This window comes from Rhinatrema bivittatum, chromosome 18 (assembly GCF_901001135.1).
Source record: "Rhinatrema bivittatum chromosome 18, aRhiBiv1.1, whole genome shotgun sequence".
In the NCBI taxonomy this organism is placed as follows: domain Eukaryota; kingdom Metazoa; phylum Chordata; class Amphibia; order Gymnophiona; family Rhinatrematidae; genus Rhinatrema; species Rhinatrema bivittatum.
The window spans coordinates 45,506,656-45,520,787 of NC_042632.1; the positions used below are offsets into that span (position 1 = coordinate 45,506,656).

The window sequence follows — 14,132 nt, forward strand, 5'->3', positions numbered from 1 at the left end:
GTTTTTTGGTTTTTTTTTTACTGAATGTCACTTGATTATCAGTTTTTATGAGATGCTTATCCCCCTACTATTCACCTTCTAGAATAAAAGAAAAGTAGAGGTGCCAGTATTTACTACAGTTTTATTGCTTGATCTACAATTACAAACTCCACTCATATGGGTGTCAGGACCCATCGTTTAGATAAATCTTGCTTTTGCACATTATAATTAATTCAGATGTACCCTGCTGTCCCTGGATGTAGCTTCTAGAGAGAAGTATAAATATGATATATGCTATCAAAATATGTCTTCTGTAGGTGCTGTTCTTGATGGTAGGTGACTGAGTGGGCACTAAGAAGCCGATGCACTGAAGAGCATTAACAATGGCGATTAATGTGCATATTTATCATGTGTACTAGTGGCTGATGTTAATGACATACAAATAAGGCAGATGGTAAAATGCATGCAAACTACGGCATCGCAAAAAAGTTAACTACGTCCCACTAAGTTTCTTTGCATCAATGCATCTTTGAAGCAGTTCACACATGTACTTTTTTTGCTGTGCTAATTGGTAATGGTCTGCATAATTTTGCATCTCATCACCTCAAGAGTATAGATATCACTTTAAAACTACTTTCAGCTAATTTGTATGCATAGGCAGGGTAATTTTCAAAGGGACTTCTGGGGTAAGACAGTGCTTTATCTGCAGCAATGGTCCTTTAGAAATGATATGACTGATATGCAGGTAAAGTTCACATGCACACTCTATGTTTGCACTTTTACATGCATAGGTGAGAAATGTTCTAGGGAATGGATGGGGGTTGAGACTTACATGCATACTTTCTGATTTTGAAAAGTACACACACAAACTCTCTCGGCAAAACTGCACACTCTGAACAGGTGTTACTGTGTGTGGGTAGTTTTGCCAGGATAATTTTCTAAGCACTTTGAAGATGGTTGTACAATATGCAAATATTTGCCTGCTAACTTGTGCACAATGTTACATAAATTATCTCCTAAATGTGCTGTTAACGTGCGTAAAACTAGCTTTTGTGTGCTAACAGTGCTTTTAACATGCATAGCATAGGCACTTGCACCCTCCCATCTTGGCTCACCCACCCCCAAACAATCACACGACAAATTAAGCTAATGGCAAAATAGGGCTACAGCTTGGCGTATGCCACTATATCAAGTCAAAGAATAGTACAAACTGCATACACCGAAAGACAAGAACAGCAATCATCTCATAAGATTCCTCTCTCGCCCGCCATTTCAGCCAAAACCCTTCTAAGGATCTTTGAATAAACTGATGCCCACTTAGTCGAACTAGCCACAGTGTGCAGTGAACAAGCTGCACATGCAACCATTTCATCTGCAGTAATTAAAAGAAACACGGTGCACTTGAGGTTCCTTTTTGATCCTGATGCAGGCCTCTTTTTGGTGCCGAAAAAACAGCTGTGTTGGGATTAAGAATTTAAAAAATGGGATTGCTGCATAATATACCTTCATGCAATGGGAATTTGAAGGGTAAAGACTGCTGTCAGGTAAGTACACTGTATTAAGGTTTGTGCAGAAATTGGATATGCAAGATATTTTATCCCGCCTTGGGCAATGTCAGTTTTATAATTTGCATTGCGAGTCTAATATGGTATAGTGCCCAGCTTGAAGAACTGATGACCATTAAACTGAATTAATGGCAACTGTATATGTGGTATTAGGAGAGAACTATGCGACTGAGAATGAAGTGGCAAAAGCATTCATGAAAAGTACAAAAAAAGAAGAGACTTTTCTATTTATTATCTGGTGCGTGGTTTAGAAACCCCTGCTGTGATTTTAGAATTATATTTATAAGCACCAAAAACATTTTTTAAAACTGTTTACACATAAATATATAAAATACTTTTAAGTATTTTTGGAATGATCATTGTTCACTCTGTGGTATTACCTATTTTTGGACAATCTACTGTTTGATTTAGATTACTAGCCAAACTATACCGTCTAGGGCTGCTAGTTGAAATTTAGGTTCTTTGCCAAACTTTTCCACCTGCTGACAATCTGGTAATAATGAAGTAAATGCACCCTACAGATTTCCTTCGGCAGTACCCGCAACTTGTAACGTTAGGCTGTAAGGTACCCAAGCCCTGCCAAGCAGTGCTAAGCTCCAGAAATCTCCAAGACTTCACAGTGGTATCGCTTGTTTAGAGCCTCACATTGGAATAATTAGGAATTTGCCTTTCGGCTGATACCTGGGAGGCTGTGAAGCCATAAATCTTACCGACCGTAACCTGTGACATGCAAAACCTAACCCTTTCCCGTTAATAATGTTCAGTAGTAAAACTGAATCTAAATCCCCAAGAACAGGGTGGAAGGATGGGAACGCCAGCAAAGCACCCAATGCTGAGCAACTCCAGTGGTTAAAGAACATCCACAGAGGCCGCCAATGCAAATGCAGCTACATGCAGGCCAATAGTTGACCCAGGTAGAACCTGCTAAATCCATGATGTCCCCCACTGGCACAAGCCTCATTTGTCTGGTGGTAAAGAGGTACTAGAAGCCAGGTTTGGATCCTGACAAGTTAGACAGGGTCTCAGCCATGTTATTCAGCCTTTGCTCATCTCTGGTCTCCTTTAACTCATGCAAAAGGATTAAGTGGGAAGTGGTGAAGACCAGAACTGTGAAGGACTTCAAAGGGGCTTGGGATAAACACTGTGGATCCATAAAGTCTAGAGGACGTGAATGAAGAGGGGGTGGCTCACGGGAAGGACGGCTACTACCTGGAGATAATACCCTTATTCAATAAACATACACACGGTTAATGCGACTTCAACATTGCTCTAAGCTTCAACGGCAAGAGGAAATGTGGAGAAAAGGATTTGCATTCACAAAAAAGTGGGGAGTAGCTTTCTTGTTACGGTGGTTACTACCCCAAACCAAATAAGCCTGATACTTCACCTTCAATGCATATCCAGCATAGCTCTCTACTTCAATGGCAGGGGGGAATGAAGAAAAGTGGATCTACATACAGATAACAACCAACAAGGACGGAATTACATAGTCTTGGTAAACAAATAAGCATGGGTGTAGCTTGCTTATTGTGGCGGTTACTACCCCTAACTAATTAAGCTAGATATTTCACTTAGATGCAGTTCCAGCACTGCTCTCTACATTATTGGTGGGGGTAGAAGGGAAATAGAACCAAAAGGTTACTAAGAGCCAAGAGTAACAGATAAGTACAATAAGTATGAGGACAAAAAAAAAAAGTGTGAAACTTGCTGGGCAGACTGGATGGGCCGTTTGGTCTTTTTCTGCCGTCATTTCTATGTTTCTATGTAACATAGGTTTGTACATTGGCTTCTAAGTGAGAACAATAAGCAGAGGTCCTTTAATATAAGCATTCATAAACAGGACATGTTATATAAAGAAGTTATCGACTGGACTGATAGTGTTATCTATCTTTATCATAATTCTGATTTATTTCCTCAATCAGAAATTCACATCTATGCTTACTGATTAGTGATCGCTGACTGCTTATGATCACTACAGGAGACAAATGATAATTTCCAGCTGCATTAGCAAAACAACAGCAATGTTTTATTGCGGCAATAATGATTTGAGGAAGAGATTCATATTTGTACACTGACTATAACAATCAGAAACACGAATTTACATTTTAAAGCTCAGCAAATGAATCATGACATGCATAATATTATAATTAAAATATCAATAAGCAGCATGATAACCAAACCCAAATCAGAATTTCTTGTTTGATATTTATTTTTACTTTTAGATTTCTGATTCTTTGGAAAATAAGGATAAGAGAACACCCCTTCCCCCCTCAAAACAGAGTATAATGGGTCTATATTTTATTAAGGATGGGAGAAGACTAAGGCCTGTGACTGGAAAGGAGGCAGGTATGAATGGACAGACTTGATCGACCTGTTCTGCCAGCATTGTTCATGTTCCTATATGATTTTGGTCCTGAAGTTCCAAGTTACATTTATTTTTCTGGCGTGGAACTGCAGAATGCATAGACGCCATGGACCCGTAAAAGAATTCTCCCAGATTTCAATGTTCGCTCCCTGTAACTGCTGATTGCATTCTCACCCTATGATCCTTTATATCCACAACTGATTTACCATGGGCAGGAAGGCGATAAGAGTTTTGGCTATTTAAATCAGTCCACAATATAGTTTCCCCACAATGATTTGTAGGAGATACTCAAATGTTTTCCAAAAATATTTTCCAAGTTTTTAAAAGCGTTTCGCAAAAAGGAGGATTTTAAAAGCCCTTCGCGCGCCAAAGCCGGGAGGTTCGTGTAGAAGTCGGGTCGGCGCCCGTCGAGTAGATTTTATAAAACTGCCCCTGTACGCGTGTATCTCCCATGACAAGCAGAGATCAAAAGTTTTGTAAAAAGGGGTGGGGGAAGACCGAGAGATGTGTACGTAAATGCTTACGCTCACAGGTGTGCGCTGGGGTCCGCTGCCGCCTAACTTTACTACTGCTTTGGATGGCATGTAAGTAATAAAATAAAAAATCTAGGCGCGTCAGCGCGGTTTTAAGAGTTGGGGCTAACAGGGGAAGGGAGACAAAATGGGAGGGGGGAGGGTTGGGAAGTCCTATCCCTTAATTGGGCAAACTGGGAACGAGCTGGTGAAACTGGCAATAGCGTGCATGTGTGCCCCTTTTAAAAACCCCCACCCCCCCACTTATGCGGCGGAAGGTGGGATTTTGCGCTCACTTAAAAACTGCGCGCGCATGTTATAAAATGGCCACGCCTCTTGACACGAGCCGGCAAACGTGCACCTGTGCGCCCGCACACCTGTTTCAAAGTTACGGTCACAGTGTTCTGTGAAACTTACTGGTATTTTTAAAAAGTCCTAGAACTTTTTGCAAAATCCCCAAAACACTGGCTGTCCCCTTTGTTCAGAAGAGTTCACTCGTGTGTTCACAAATTCCTTAAACATTTTACTGCCCTAGTTTTGAAAATGCTTTCTTACTGGGGCAGAAGTGAATCGCTTTTACAAATGGGCCTATTGAACAAGTTAGCTACAAAAAATATTTCTGGCTGCTGCCTTGCTTAACTTTTTGTCCTCTGCTGTATTAACTGGCTACTAGATATTTAATTTTGGTTTTATTTATTCTGTTTTCTGAATTGCCAGATGCTGCATGGTACATCTCAGTCTAGCGGATGGGATGGTACAGTTTATTTAGCACATGCCCTTTCCATCTGTGTGTTTAAAGGTGGATTACAATAAGACATCAACAAATGCAACATAACAATTACAAAATATATACAGTATTAAAAATGAACCATATAAAACAATAAAACTTATCGGAATACATTAGCATAAAAACCCTGAAAACAAAAACATTCATATTAATAAATATATGAAAAACAACCATAAAATAAGAGAGCCTAAAACAAACAAAGTCATGATAATCTGCATTTTAAGCCAGAGTTAAAAGTCAGGTTTACAGTTGGCATCTATAAAACACATAGGGCCAGATTTTCTAACCTACACGCGGGCGTGGATTTGTGTGCACAACCCGTCGTGCACAAATTTATGCTCGATTTTATAACAATTATAAAATCCGGGGTCGGCGCGCGCAAGGGGATGCACACTTGTGCACCTTGCACTCGCCGAGCGCTAGGGCAGCCCCGATGGCTTTCCCCGTTCCCTCCGATGTTGCTCCGAAATCGGAGCGGCCTCGGAGGGAACTTTCCTTTCGCCGCCCCCCTTCCTTCCCCTTCCTTCCCCTATCTAACCCGCTCCCCCCCCCCAGCCCTGCCTAAATCCCCCTCCACCTTTATTATTTAAGTTGCGCCTGCTGGCGCGTGATTCCCCAGCCTAGCAGGCCTTCGAAAGGCCTCTGGCCATGCCCCTGCCCCGCCCCTTTTTTCAAGCCTCGGGACATACGCGCATCCCAGGGCTTGCGCACGTTGCCGAGCCTATGCAAAGTAGGCTCGGCGCTAGCAGGAGTGGGTTTTCAGGGTTACGCGCGTAATATTCGCGCGTAACCCTTTGAAAATCTGCCCCATAGAGTTCCATATTCAAAAGGCTGGTGAGTGACAAAACCACCAGGACAATTTTTTACTTGGCTAACTTTGTCTAGATATTCAGTGGCTCTTATTCGGGTAAATGTGCCACAGAATATACGGATATAAAGTTGCAAAACATTATTTGCAGTACTCTGAATATGACTAAATAATAATAATAATAATAATAAAAAACCCATCACAGGCTTAGCAGCACTAATTCCCTGCACCCTTCCACCCCCTTCCCCCACAAAAAAGATAAAGGCAAGTTCTGGGCCTTGGGTGCTGCTACTCCCCCATTCCTTACTTAAATAAATGTGGTGGTCCAAGCCCCCGAAGTGTCCATCACAGGGGGGAAGGTCCAGTCCCCGTTCAGAACTCACTGACCAGGAAGGAGCCGATCCCCAGTCTGTACTGCACTCGGAACAGGGACTGATCTATCACCCTCGAGTGCAGCGAATAAATTAATATTCAGCTCCGGGAGCTGCCGGCATTACTGGCACTCGGTTCTTTCCGCTAGTGGGAAGGGGTAAAGGAGACTCTCGCTGGGCTTGGGGAACGCTTTTCGGGGTTCAGGGGGCGAGGATGGGGGTTTTGGCCCACTATATTTAACTAGGGGATGGGAGGGGTTCAGAGCGGCCCCCCAGGCCTGAAGCTCATCTTTATGTTGATGCGCAGCAGGAAGGGGGAATCGAGGGTCGCAAAGTCTTGCGGGAGGAATGGAGGGGACGGGGGTCAGGACGGCAATGGCCCATTGGGGTTTTTTTTTTTTTTTTTTTTACCATCTACATTTCTGTATCTTGCTCCGGTCGATAAGCAAGTTGTCTGGGTCACCTTAGGACAGCTGTTGGGCAGCGCAGTTACCCCGAGAGCTGAATATCCGCGCTGTGCAGCCGACAGGAAACCCTGCTGCCCCAGGAACGTCCCCTGTGCCTGCTGCTTTTGTGAGAATAACGAGTTGCTCATGGGGTGGAAATATTCAAATATGAGATTTAGTCCAAGTAATTCCCGGTCAAACCCTTTACATTCCTATTCATAACAAATTTCAAACCGATGGCATTGCAGAAGAAAAGGCCCCCTTTTTCGGATCCCTGCAGGTTTTCTATCTTTCAATGAAGGTTCTTGATAATTATTAAACCACCCTCTCCTGATCTAAGTGGATGGGAGGCTACCTAAGGAATCAGTAATTCCTATCCAGACCAGGCCCATTCAGGACCTTGCTACAAAATAAAGGAATAGCATATTCGCCTATTTTCGTGGAAAATTGTTTCAGATGTGAATTCCTGTGGTAACAAGTATTTACAATACTGTCATCCAGCAAAAGCCTACAAGGTAAACATGACTCGACAGCATGGCAGTTAGACGTTTGTACTTCAAGAACAGGCTAATGATGGAAGTTTCCGTTCTCGAGGAAACATGCCAGAAGAGCACATACACATTACTGAAAAGAAAACCTTCAATTACATTTTAAGAATTTCTACATTACATAAAGGTTTTTCTGTTACAAAAAAAAAAAAAAATCTCTGGATTGCATATTGCATGCTTTTTGATTTCTGGGGAATATTTACTTAACAGACTAATTAACCACTTTTCAGTTACTTTTAGCTATTGCTTGGTGACAAAGATTTCTGAAAGTCATGGTATATTCTCACTGCTCAAAGCTTCTGATAATTTATAAGGAATTTTTTTAAAGATATGGCATTATGAGCAATGTGACTTACAGGGCTATGTACTAAACTCCTAAATTGTTCACAGACTGAGACCACCCACTATTTTAACTTTGGGACCCCCCCCCCCCCAAATATTCAGCTCTAGTTATGCCCTTGTTAGGTACTGAAATACGACAATGGAAACTGATCTAGAGGCAGAAACTAGCGCAATGTTAGTGATAGCAATGCAACATTTTCCATCCATTAGAACAAACCACCACATTCTATTATGACTAAATCCATGCTGTTCAATTTGTGCTTCTTTTTAAACCACATCTGCATGTTTTTGTGCTTTGATTGTTATTCTAGACCAATAGTTATCGTAGCCTAAATTATGAGGTCATTGTAAGCAAACAGAATGTTAAGAATTATTATGAAGGGAATGGCAAATAAAATGGTGGATATCACAATGCCACTGTATCGCTCCATGGTGAGTCTGCACCTTGACTGGTCACCATATCTCAAAAAAGATATAGTTGCACTGGAGAAAGTATAGAGAAGGGCGACCAAAATGATTTGCAGCATGGAACGGCTCCCCTATAAGGAAAGTTAAAGAGGTTAGGGCTGTTTAGCTTTGGAGTAAAGATGGCTGAAGGAGGATATGATAGAGGTCTACAAAATCATGAAAGACTTGAATGGGCAAATGTGAATCAGTTATTTACTCTTTCAGATAATAGACTAGGGGGCACGCCATGAAGTTATCAAGTAGCACATTTAAAATAAATTGGAAAAAATTATTTTTCACCTGATGCACAATTAAGCTCTGGAATTCAAAGGATGTGGTTAAGGCAGTTGGTGTATCTGGGTTTAAAAAAGGTTTGGATAAGTTCCTGGAGGAAAAGTCTATAAACTGTTATTACTCAATAAGGAATAGCTACTGCTTGTTACCGGCATTAGTGGCATGGGATCTATTTGTTTAGGTACTTGCCAGGTACTTGTGACAGACTGCCTACTGTAGGAAACAGGATACTGGGCTTGATGGACCCTTGGTCTGACCCAGTATGGCATGTTCTTATGTTCCAAGATGATTTAAAAGTCATTTCCTTTTGGGTATAGAACTTTAGACCCACTCTCCATGATTCACCCCTAGACACTAACTTCAGGAGTTAGGCAAGAAGATCTGATCTCCTGAAAATGTATCCTTACTGAGCAGCTAAATATAACTGTCCCTTTAACTGCTCAAAATGTTGGCATTTCCAGGTATGTAGTTTGGGGGGGGGGGGGGGGGGAGAAGGTGACTGGCTATTTCTGTGTGCACAGATAGGCTTAAATCTAACTAGCTATATCAGTGTTTCACAAGCCAGTCCTGGAGTATCCCCTAGCCAGCTTGGTTTTCAAGATAATCCATAATGAATATGCATGAAAAATATTTGCATGCACTGTCTTTATTACAAAGATATCTCATGGATATCCTGAAAGCCAGACTACCTAGGGGGTACTGGTTTGAGAAACCAGTTGGCTATATGTTATAGCAGGCTAGATTTAGGAAACTGCTGCAACCTAGTGGTTAAGTCATTGAAAAATCGAACCCTTACAAAATAAATACCTGTGATTACATGATTGCTTGATAATAACATGATATAGCATCACTTTGAAAAGCTACAGAATAAGTGACTCTACAATTGCAATTTCCTTCGGCCAGGAAGAAAGTGAAACACTTTGTTGTGACAAAAGTTCTTTGTCCTTTCTTTTTTCATCTACTAATATGCCTAGTTTACAATTACAAAGTAAGGAAGACAGGCAGATAATGTAAGTATTGCTTTGGAAAATTATGATGTGCAAATATAAAGATAGCGTGCTCTCACCCACCCAGGGTACGATGATAGCCACAAATAGTCAGAAACACCTTATTGATCCGATACAGACTTGTATGTGCCTATACCGGACTCAGCTTGTCTATGAAGTTCCATTACAACAGAGAGAGAGCACAAAGCCACACTGAAAAACCAAGCATTCTAAACTATAGGACTGTTCCATTATTTAACTTTAAAAGGGCTACTATGTAAATCATCCAAAGATTTATTTATTTATTTAGCATTTTTCTATACCGAACTTCATGGTTAAATACCATATCAGATCGGTTTACATCGAACGGGGGATAGAGAAAACTTGTAACAGAAATGGAACAGTACAAAATAATCAGAAGAGAGCAGTAAGTTACATTAAACAAGGACTATAAACTTGGAGGCTTTACAGCTTAGAAGTAAGAAGAATAGAAGGCCCAAGAAGGGCAATAACTTAAACACAAAAGTTGTAATGGATTCAGATTAAACAGGAAACAATATTATCTGAGGAGTTAGGATGCCTTTGAATAATTCTGGTAGCGGTAACACAACTTCCAAAGAATCCAGTTTTCTCTAGGGCTGGCATGGCTACAAGAGCTCTGCACCACACTTTTATTTTTTAGAGAAGAACCTTACACTATGTTCAGCAAAATATGTTCAAACTTATTGGTGTTCTTTCTGAAAGTTTCTTATGATTACCTATAGATATGCTATATGCTACAGGAGACGATCAATAGTTTATGTGCAACCCTTAAGACCTATGAAATGAGCATGAACACCAGGGAGATGAAAATCATGATAATCAGCCAAAAAAAAAAAAGAATAGCAATACTATAGAAATATTTGCTGGCAGACAATAACTCGATCAAAACAAATACAAATGTGTAGGCAGTTGGGTCACAGAAGTAAAAAAAAAAAAAAGAAGAATTGTGAAAACTAAAATTGATTTTTAGAATTGCAAAGATTTCCTGAGGAGGAACTCAGACAGTTAAAAATAACAAAGGGCTACTGAGTGCGTAGGATACAGAAATGAATCATGGACTTACAGCTGTGATTATAAAGAAAAAACAGGCATTTCAGATGTGGTGTTGCAGAGGCATTCTGAGGATTACCTGGAAGAGCATGATTTCAGATGAAACGGTGCATGAGATGATGGGAAATGGATGATCTTTAAGATCTGGTCATATACTTGGAGGATCTAGTGATAAACCAGCTGCTTTAGCACTGGAGGGCATGACTGACAGCAAAAAGGTAGAGGAAAACATTTTGGGGTGATAACTTCAGAAAAATAATCAAGATATGAAAATATGTGAAGCAGGGGCGTGGTTAACTCTGGCCACAAATCCCATGCCATGGTGGCTGAAGAAAAGACCTGATTGGTTGCCGTGGACCCCATCCTGCAGTGACCAAAGAAAAGACCCAACAGTCTGCCACAGACCCCATCTTGCAGCAGTTGAAGAGGTGGCCTGACTTGCCGTCATGGACACCATCTTGTGGCAGCTGAAGAAGAGGGCCAGAAGAGAGAAGGAGGCTCATAGTGGGAACCTGTGAGAGTGAAAGCCTGTGTGTTTTTGTGTCTGTGTGTGAAGGAGCCTGGGAGAGTAAGAGCCTATGTGTGTTTATATGTGTTTGTGAGGGAGCCTGTGGGGTTGAAAACATATGTATGCATGTGTAAGAGAGGGAGCCTGTGAGGTTTGTTTATTTATTTATTTATTTTAAATCTTTTCTATATCGTCGTTAAGATGGGTACCATCACAACGGTTTAAAGTAAGGCACATAAAAGTAGTGATACTAAAATCTGTCAGTTTATATAAGTGCCATAAGGTTCGGTAACAGCATATGTGTGTTTATGAGAGAGAATATGTATGTGAGAAAGGGAGCCTGTGGGAGTGACAACAGGTGTGTGTGTGTGTGTGTGAGAAAGAGCCTGTGGAGTTGAGAGCCTGTGAGTGTTTGTGACAGAGGAAGCCTATGGGTTGAGAACATATGTATGTGAGAGAGAGAGGATGTATGAGTGAGAGCGTGTGTGTGTATGAGAGAGAGAAAGGAAGTGTGTTTGAAAGCATGTGTGCATGAGCGAGAGAGAGGAGGAAGCATGTATGAGAGCGTGTGTGAGAGAGAGGAGGAAGCATGTATGAGCGTGTGTGAAAGAGAGAAAAGAGTGTATGAGAGCATGTGTGGTTCACAGAGAGAGGATAGGGCATGTGTGTGTATGAGAGAGAGGAAATATGTATGAGCATTGTGTGTGTGTGTTTGAGAGAGGGAGGATGTATGTATGAGAGTATGTAAGAGAGAGAGGAAGTGTGTATGAGAACGTGTGTGTGTGTGTGAGAGAGACACACATAGAGAGTGTGTTTGTGTGAGAGAATGAATATATGTGTGTATATTACAGAGAGAGTGAGGATAAAGTCTGTGTGTCGCCAGCCCCACCCTACTAATCTAAGACATCTCAATTTGACTGGAAATCAAAAGTTCCCAAGAAAGAACAGCAGGGGATTTTTATTCTTATGAGTTTTAATTATTGAGTTTTGTTTGATATATCTGCTGTTTTGAAATATTTTATTGGTATTTGGTAACTTTTTAACAAATTTTATGAGTTTTTAATTATTGAATGTTGTTCTATTCAGCTGTTTTGAAATATTTATTCTTTTTATTAGTATGGTTTTATTATTTTGATGTTTTATTTCTTGATTTTATTGTTTGATGTTTTATGAGGAATAGTATCCAGAGTCTGACTTCTTCCGGTTTCCAGTTCAGTTTTTGTCTGCATGGTTTTATTTCTATTTTAATGTCTCTTTATTCTGTGTTTGGCAGGGGTCTGTGTCCTGCATGTGTGATTGAGGTGAAGTATTCTGCTAGTTTGTAGTTTCTGTATAGAGATCTATATAACTTGAAGTGCAGGTTTTATACTGGGATTCTGTCCTATCCTGTACAGCCCCAGGCTTCACTCCTATAGAGAAGAACTTTTATTGATTGATGCACTTGAATAATTTTAGTGGTAGTTTTACTAGATGGTTGAAACTGGCTCAGGGGTTTCTTTGCTACTTAAAAGGTTCTTTTGTCTAGAGACAGTGGTATGGGAATGTATAACAGAGATCATCTGTGTGATGTGCAATTTATGTATTTTTACAGCATTGTGTTCTTGGAGATGGAGTTAATCAAAATCTCAAGGGGAAGGAAAAGGAGGACTTTTAGGTCCTTACGTTGGATCTTTTAGGTACCTAGCAATGCCTCTGCGGTGACGAAAAGAAAGCTGAGCATAGAAAGAACTGGTACACAATAGTTACCAACTTTCATGCTGAAGATGGCCGGTGATGGTGGTGATATATGGCATCTCTCTCTCTCTGCGCGCGTGCGCACACCCACACACACATATTGCTCACACACACACACACACATATTGCACACAGGTACTATAGGTATTTCGGTCTGGGCATAGAGAAATATCTATAATAATAGTGTGCAATCTGCTTTAAAGTTTCACAAAAGTTGGAATATAAATTAAAAAAAAATTTTTTTTTTAAATTTAATAGCACACACACTATTCGGAAATAGTGCTTTTTGTTTTGGAAAAAAAATAAAACACATGGGAAAAAAACACCCCAATGAAATAAAATTTGGCCTCAAACCAACCCTCAAATAAAATGAACCAAAATGAAAATCTGTGACCTGCACACCCCTAAATTTGGATAGATAATTCTTTGGTACACAATATAAAGCCAACAGCAAGAATTAATGAGCTTGTCTTGCTTTCATTGCTTTGGCTTAAACCTCATGCACATTTTCAGTTAAACCCACACTGAGATAGGGCATGCAGTACAAGGAAGGCTGACATTATGTAAGCGTCTTATTTTGTTTCAAAGCTACCCAACAATAAATGCTATGATCATTTGAGAGTAAAAACCATTTTCTGTAATTAAATGTCAGCAGCAGTTGCCTCACACTACCCTTGGCAGTGTTCTTGTTTTCTTGTTACAAAGGAAACAGGAACAGCTGGCAAAAAAAAAAAGCAAAATTGACTTGGAAAAGAAAAAAAAAAAAGCAGAATTGACGAGATAAGCTGGAAGGATTCTGAAGTGCTCTTTCTTTTAAGCCTTTTTCTATTTGTTGTCAGTTTTTTCTTATTTCCTGGCCAATGCATCAGCAGCCCCGACTACTAGAGGTCACAGTCCGTGGTTCTCCAGGCATGCATGCATTTTGAACATGGCCAGTGGATAGGTTTCAGCCTGGTTCAAGTATCATGAAATTTTCAAATTTTCCACAGATTTGCTGGGGATATTCATCACAATTTCCCCATCAAATCTGGGGACAAACTCTATGTGAATCTCCAACTTGTTTGGTTTGGGGTGAAAAAAAATTATTCATTTTTTCATGTATTTCACTCATTCATTTTCAGTCACTGGGGGGAAGCAATGCATCATATTTTAAGCTCTAAAATTAGGGTTTTCTATGAAAGTTCAGTGAGACTTGCAGGCAGACAGCAACAGCAGAGGGGAAGAGCATTGCAAAACGCCAAGAGTGGCATGAATAGCCCAAAGCACCATGATGGGGCAACAAACAGAGACACTAGCACTCCAAGACACTGCGAGAGGAGCAAAACTGCACCAACAGTGGTAAACACAC

General features: G+C 40.5%; 1 protein-coding gene across 1 annotated transcript in view; it reads right to left on the reverse strand.

Moving 5' to 3' along the window:
• Positions 1-14,132, reverse strand: part of SPOCK1 (SPARC (osteonectin), cwcv and kazal like domains proteoglycan 1) — a 384,555-nt gene that overhangs the window by 234,654 nt on the left and 135,769 nt on the right. The window lies entirely within an intron of this gene.